The following is an 8,162-nucleotide window of genomic DNA, read 5'->3' on the forward strand; positions in this document are numbered from 1 at the left end:
CTGGAGTGGGTTGCCATTTCCTTCTCCAATGCATGCAAATGAAAAGTGAAAGTGAAGTTGCTCAGTCGTGTTCGACTCTTAGTGACCCCATGGACTGCAGCCTACCAGGCTCCTCAGTCCATGGGATTTTCTAGGCAAGTGTCCTGGAGTGGGGTGCCATCGCCTTCTCCGCCAGAATACACAGATACAGATAATTTATGTGCATGCTAAGTCACTTCAGTTGTGTCTGACGCTTCATGATCCAATGGATTGTAGCTTGCAAGGCTCCTCTGTCCATGGGATTCTTCAGTTAAGAATACTGTAGTGGGTTGCCATGTCCTCCTCCAGGGGATCTCCCCAATCCAGGGATCAAACCTGTGTCTCTTACATCTCTGACATCAGAAGGTGGGTTCTTTACCACTAGCATGACCTGGGAGGCCCATAGATAATGTATGTGTGTGTATATAGCTCTACGTGAGTCTCAGTGAACTCCGGGAGTTGGTGATGGACAGGGAGGCCTGGTGTGCTGCAATTCATGGGGTCGCAAAAAGTCAGACACGACTGAGTGACTGAACTGAACTGAACTGAACTGATAGTTCTACCCACAGAGAAGACATGGAATTGATGACACCCTGGTAGCAATGAGCATATTCAATATCTAAACCTAGATTTCTAAGTACCATTCTCAGCTAAAAATTAACTAGGGCTTCTTACAGAAATGGATGAGTCCAAAGCTGAGGCAGCAAAAGTATCAGACATGCTTGAATTTCTTCTGTGAGGGATAAGAAGTTCTCCAAGAATGATGGGGACTGTCAAAGGTCACAGGACCTTGAAAAGGCTCTCACTGGCCAAATCTGGGCCAGGTTAAGCATCATGATAAATAATACCAGTAGAGGACGATAACTCATTCAATAAAATAGGAATCCATGAAGCCATACTGACATAGATAAATAAGAGAAAGCTTTGTCTTATAATAATAGTAGGATGCCAACCAATGTGTATAGAAGGAACGGTAGCATATATAATTAATAAAAATTAATTTTCAGCTACCTTAATAATAATTGGGTCAGGTAAGAAGCACTTGTAGATGCCGCAATTAATGGATAAAGGTTTAATGAGGGATTCGATATTTATATGGTCTTAAACTATATCCCTGCAAAATACTTATTAACATTGTAATGAATACTTATCAATATTTATTAATATCCCACCACAAATTACTTATTAACTTTACTGTGGAAACTAACACAACATGTAAAATCAACTATACTCTAATAAAAATTTTAAAAAGAAACCACTTTACTGTGAAGAAACCCAAAAGACACCATCTTAACCAAATGATAAAAATCAACATCACCACAGAGAAGGAGAAATGTAGTATGACATCGCTTACAGGTGGAATCTAAAAAGAAATGATGCAAATGAACTTGCAAAACAAACAGATTCACAGACCTAGAGATCGAGCTTATGATTGCCGCGGGGAAGAATGGTGGAAAGGGATAGTTTGGGAGTTTGGAATCGACATGTACACACTGGTGTATTTAAAATGGATAACCAATAAGGACCTACTGTACAGCTCATGGAACTCTGCTCAGTGTTATGTGGCAGCCTGGAGGGGAGGGCAGTTTGGGGGAGAATGCTGCATGTGTATGTATGGCTAAGTCCCCTTCTCTGTTCATCTGAAACTATCAAGGCATTGTTAATCAGCTATACCCCAATACAAAATAAAAAGTTTTAAAAAATCAACATCACCAGTAATAGTTAAAATCAACATCACGTACCTGCTGATAATATGTACTGAGAATACAGAGTCATTTCTGTGCTATTCCTGTGATATACTTGAATCTAATGATAACTCGTTCAATCAATGTACTGACAAAACATCAGACAACCCCAAACTGAGGGACATTCTTCAAAGTAACTGGCTTGAACACATCAGAAATGTCAAGATAACAGAAGATAGTGAAGTGTGAAAGTCGCTCAGTCGTGTCCAACTCTTTGCAACCCCACAGAGACTGTAGCCCTCCAAGCTCCTCTGTCCATGGGGATTCTCCAGGCAAGGATACTGGAGTGGGTTGCCATGCCCTCCCCCAGGGGATCTTCTGAACCCAGGGATGGAACCAGGTCTCCAGTATTGTAGGCAGATTCTTTACCAACTGAGCCACCAGGGAGTAAGAGAAGACTAGTCAATGGATTCCAAATTTAAGATGACTAAAGAGACATGCCAGCTTCCTACAATGCATGCTTCTGGACATATAAGGACATCATTGGGATGATCAATGAAATTTGAGTGGGGACCTGTGAACCGAAGATTGTACAATACCAATGTTAATTTCCTGATTTGAATGGGTGTCCTGTGGCTATGTCAGGAATCTTCTTGTTTTAAAGAAATACACAATGACATATTTAGAGGCATCTAGAGGCATATCACAAGGCATCACATATTTTGCAACTTAATTTCGAAGGGTTGAGAAAAAATATGTATTTGTAGAGAGAGAGATGGAAAATATGGTGGAATGTTAACAATCGGTGAATCTGGGGGAGAATATTCAGAAGTTCTGTGTGCTATTCTGGAAACTGAAATTTTTTCTGTTAAAAATTCAGTTCAGTTCAGTTCAGTTGCGTCCGACTCTTTGAGACCCCATGAATAGCAGCACGCCAGGCCTCCCTGTCTATCACCAACTCCCAGAGTTCACTCAGACTCACGTCCATCGAGTCGGTGATGCCATCCAGCCATCTGATCCCCTGTCGTCCCCTTCTCCTCCTGCCCCCAATCCCTCCCAGCATCAGAGTCTTTTCCAATGAGTCAATTCTTCGCATGAGGTGGCCAAAGTACTGGAGTTTCAGCTTTAGCATCATTCCTTCCAAAGAAATCCCAGGGCTGATCTCCTTCAGAATGGACTGGTTGGATCTCCTTGAGGTCCAAGGGACTCTCATGTTAAAAATTATTTCAAAGCAAAACCTACCCCCAAAAATATATGCTACTGCTGCTGCTGCTGCTAAGTCGCTTCAGTTGTGTCCGACTCTGTGCAACCCCATAGATGGCAGCCCACCAGGCTCCCCCGTCCCTGGGATTCTCCAGGCAAGAACACTGGAGTGGGTTGCCATTTCCTTCTCCAATGAATGAAAGTGAAAATGAAAAGTGAAAGTCTCTCAGTCATGTCCAACTCTTAGTGACCCCATGGACTGCAGCCTACCAGGCTTCTCCATCCATGGGATTTTCCAGGCAAGAGTACTGGAGTAGGGTGCCATTGCCTTCTCCATATGCTACTGAGTCACTCACAAAATATTAAGTTATTGATTCATCATCATTCTTACAGCTGGCGGAAAATTTCATCTCAGTTATGCGATGATTAGTGGAAGCATTTAAATGAACTTTTAAACATATATTATTTACTCATAGAAGTCCTTGGTTTAAAATTAAGGTATAAGTAGGCTTTTAAGCAAAGCATATTCATTTATTTTCTCAAGGACTATATTACACACTTTCCACTCCCTCTAGAAGAAAGATATTATACTTTGGAGTGTGTTCCAATACGTGTAGGCTAGATGAAAATAGTTGATACTACTCGGAAAATAGGAAAAGAATACCAACCCATACATTTCTAACAATTTCAACAAGTGAGAAGCAGCTTTTCAAATTAGAACAATAAGTTATCACATTACAGTATATAATCTATTTTGCCTAGTGGAAAAAGGAAGACAGGTGGGAAAGTTACTAATAGTTAAAGTCGTTCAAATCAAGCACAGCTCACAAAGTGTTTCATTTGAGATTGCTGAGTTTCAATAGTTTTTAATGGGCTTTATAGAGACATGATAATGAGTAAATTTTCCAGGTGTTTCCAAAGAACTGGTAGATGTGGCTGCAATAAAAAGATCCATGAACATACTCATACTTATTTGGGGCAGAGGGTTGACTCAAGACAGTTGACCTACAGTCTCCTGCATCCTACAAGATGCAATAGCATTAAAGGATGTACATTAAAGGATGCTCCAGAAACATCAAGTCATCTCAAATAAAAGAGACAACCCACTACTTATCACAGGTGCCATTCTCGAATGCATTATGTTCATTATTTACTTGCCATATCCTTTAAGAACCCTGAGGATGTGGTGTGAGTATTCCTACTTCCCAATTGGAAACCAAAGCCCAGGTTTCCAAATGATCCAACTCTCTCATTCCTGAGTTTCTCAGCCTGATAGTTACATCCAGTCCAGAAGTCAGGTGACTGAATTCATTTCTTGGCCTCAGGAAACAACTTGCTAAGTGTCTCCTTTGCCTCACTTCCTCATCTCTAAAATGTCTTCATGGGAGTTCCCTGAAGGTCCAGTGGTTGAAACTCCATGCTGCCAATGCTGGGATTTGATCCCTGGTCAGGGAACTAGGATCCTGCATGAAAAGTGAAAGTGAAAGTCGCTCATTCGTGTCTGATTCTTTGTGACCCCATGGACTACACAGTCAGTGGAATTCTCCAGGCCAGAATACTGGAGTGGGTAGCCTTTCCCTTTTCCAGGGGATCTTCCCAACCCCAGGATTGAACCCAGGTATCCTGCATTGCAGGCAGATTCTTTACCAGCTGAGCCACAAAGAAAGCCCAAGAGTACTACAGTGGGTAGCCTATCCCTGCTCCAGGGGATATTCCTGACCCAGGAATCGAACCAGGGTCCCTGCATTGCAGGCAGATTCTTTACCAACTGAGCTATAAGGATCCCACCTGCTTCGATGTAGTCTTTCAGCATTGCACCCAGAAGATATTTTTAAATGTATTCATGTACAATGGTGTGACAATAAATGAAATCGTTAAGAGAAAAGTGCAACTCAGATTCAGCTAATATCTGCTGAGGTATCCACCATGAGCTAGGCACTCTATTACAAATTTTACCTATATTTGTCATTTAACCCTCCCAATAATGCAATTAAGTAGAACTGGTACATTCTCAGATGAAAAACAGAGGCACAACCAACACAACCAACCATAGGCAGACTTAGAATTCAAATCCAATTCAGTACTCTTTCCATCTTATTATTCTATCTTACAGTCAAGATGCTATTAATAAGATTTTCCAATAGAATGAAATTTGGGGGAACCACCAGTAAACTATATTAGAGAAAATAAAGGAAACTAAAGGTCAGAGTCTGGGTCTGAACCAAGCTTTTGAGCACATACCACCGAGGGACAAGGTGCTATGACCCTAAACTTTCTAGGGGGGCAAAAACATACAAATATAACTTAAGAGGAAAAAAACTCTGATTTCTTTTTTGAAAGGAACAAGGAATTTACTCATTTAAAATTCAGGAAGAATAGAGATATATGAGAAGTAAATATCTGGCTGTCAGTGGAAGACTCAGAAATGAGGAGAAATAAATTCCTGGACCAGGTACACATATTCTTAGGTCATACTGAGCAGGCCAGCAAGTTTGCTGCCTGCTAGAAATTGCATGGCCCAAAGTCCCTCAGAATGTATTTATAGCTGCTCCATCAAGAAGGCGCCAACATTTGATCTGGTCTTTCCAAAATAGGTTTTAAAAAATTCAAAAGGAAAAAAGGCAAGAGCCCTGCAAACAACGTCTTATGCAGCTGATTGTCAGGGTAGTGGATTGCAGAGTCTGAGCAAACTTTCAGTCTGATGAGAGAGGAGGCTTGTGGGACAGCAAGTGGGGGGCTGCAGAAAGGAGGAACAGATACTCCTTTCGGCTTCTAGGCTACCATGACCTGAAGAGGAGAAACCACTGCTAACCTACCTGTTGGGAAGGAAGACAGCCGGTGAGCACTGGTTCCCTGAGCAGGTGTTCGGTGCTTACCATGCCCTGTGCTCCTGGAAGTCATGGGGGCAGAAAAGAAAGAAACAAGGCCCCAGAAGTCCTAATTTTCTGAGGCCCCCCAGGTGTTTTCAGCTCCTTTATAGAAGAAAGAAGTTCTGTCTATCGGACACTAGTCTATGGGCTGTAGAGGCTTTATCAAAGAAGGCCCAAAGTCTTCATTAATGATTGATAAACCCTCAATGATTGGAGTCACCACAGAGCCACAGTCTCTCATCCAAGATCCAGAAATCCAAAAAGCTTGGAAAATACAAAGTTCTTTTCTGTAACTCATCTGACAGGCAAAACCTGGCCGGATTTCTTCTGATGACAAAACCTGACCTAGATTTATGGGAGGGTGCGGCCACAAGCCCAGAGGAAATTATGAAATATATAGTATATGAATCATGCTATCTTTTCTTTTCTTCTGAAAAACTATGAGCTCTAAGAATACCGAGCTCCCCAAGTAGTTTCAGTGATGGACTGTGGGCCTGTATTATATAGCTTTATGATTTCTTTTTGCCTTCTTGTTTTATTCTGTGCAGTGCCAAGTCGCTTCAGTCGTGTCCAACTCTTTGGGACCCTATGGACTGTAGCCCTCCAGGCTCCTCTGTCCATGGGATTTTCCAGGCAAGAATACTGGAGTGGGTTGCCATTTCCTTTCTAAGTGTAGGTTAGTTCATCTCTAACACAGTATAATTGACTAGGTGTCTTCATAAGCAGGTATATGTTCATAGAAAATGCACAGCTTGTCAGATTATATGTATTGGCTTGCAGAGTCCACCAGCAGACTAGAAAGACACAAAGGTACAGGTCACTTCCGACACCAAGGAGCTGCCTCCACAGGGAGGCAGCTGTCTGAATGGTGTGCAGAGAACCTAAGACAGCCTTCCAGGGAAATCACCTGAGAAGCTTTAAAAAATATTATAAGTCTATTATACAGAGTGAAGTAAGCCAGAAAGAAAAACACCAATACAGTATACTAACGCATATATATGGAATTTAGAAAGATGGTAACAATAACCCTGTATACAAGACAGCAAAAGAGACACTGATGTATAGAACAGTCTTTTGGACTCTGTGGGAGAGGGAGAGGGTAAGATGATTTGGGAGAATGGCATTGAAATATGTATAATATTATATATGAAACCAGTTGCCAGTCCAGGTTCGATGCATGATGCTGGATGCTTGGGGCTGGCGCACTGGGACGACCCAGAGGGATGGTATGGGGAGGGAGGAGGGAGGAGGGTTCGGGATGGGGAACACATGTATGCCTGTGGCGGATTCATTTCGATATATGGCAGAACCAATACAATATTGTAAAGTTTAAAAATTAAATTTAAAAAAATACTGTAAGTCAGAAAGAGAAAAACAAATATCATATATTAACACATATAATGTGGAATCTGGAAAAATGGTACGGATGATCCTATTTGCAGGGCAAGAACAGAGTCACAGACCCAGAGAATGGACTTGTGAACATGGGGAGTTGGGGCGAGGAAGAGGGGAAGGGGAGCGCTGCCATGTGTAAGATAGACAGCCAGTGGGAAGCTGCTGTACAGCACAAGGATATAGCTCTGTGCTCCATGATGACCTAGAGAAGTGGGACAGGGGCGGGAGGGAGATCCATGAGGGCGGGGATATATATGTATACAGATGGCTGATTCACGCTGTTGTACAGCAGAAACTAACATGACATTGTAAAGCAACTACACCCTGGTTAAAAGAAAATACTACCTTAAAATTGATCCACTTCACTGATATCTAACGATCTTCCTTCTCCCAACGATCACATCTAAAATTTTAATTTATCCACCTCACACATTAAAATTTTAATTTTAATCCCAATGAACCTTAGAAATTCACCACCAGATGCACCCACACAATCCCAGATTCTCAAAACTTTTTGCCACTGAAAAGCATACCAAACACAAACTTAGTAACACACACTGCTCATTCCCTTTTCTGCTTCTCCTTTGGTGGAATTGTTTTTCTTTCAAACACACTGTGTAAGAATGGGCACCTGATGATCATTTCTTCTGGATGAGACTCAGAGGATAAAAACTGAGATATCTGCTTTAAAAAGACTCTTACCAACCTGAGCACTGCTCAAAAACACAGGTAGGGCTTCTGGGTTACAAAATACTCTCTGCTGCTTTTTAGGGATCTGATAATCAAATCTTTTCTTGTCCTATGTGGCAAGGTAACTCATTCTGTATTTATCATTTTTTAGTGAAATGTAGACTATACATATCTACACTCAAATGAAGAACTACAACTTTTAAGTTGTACTTTATCTAGTCTCTCGTGTGTATTTAGGAACCAAATTAAAGGGTCATTTGCTTGGAATTCCTGAAATCTAGAGTAGATTAGGGGTAATGTC

The sequence above is a fragment of the Bos indicus genome, chromosome 13, assembly GCF_029378745.1.
Source record: "Bos indicus isolate NIAB-ARS_2022 breed Sahiwal x Tharparkar chromosome 13, NIAB-ARS_B.indTharparkar_mat_pri_1.0, whole genome shotgun sequence".
NCBI lineage: Eukaryota > Metazoa > Chordata > Mammalia > Artiodactyla > Bovidae > Bos > Bos indicus.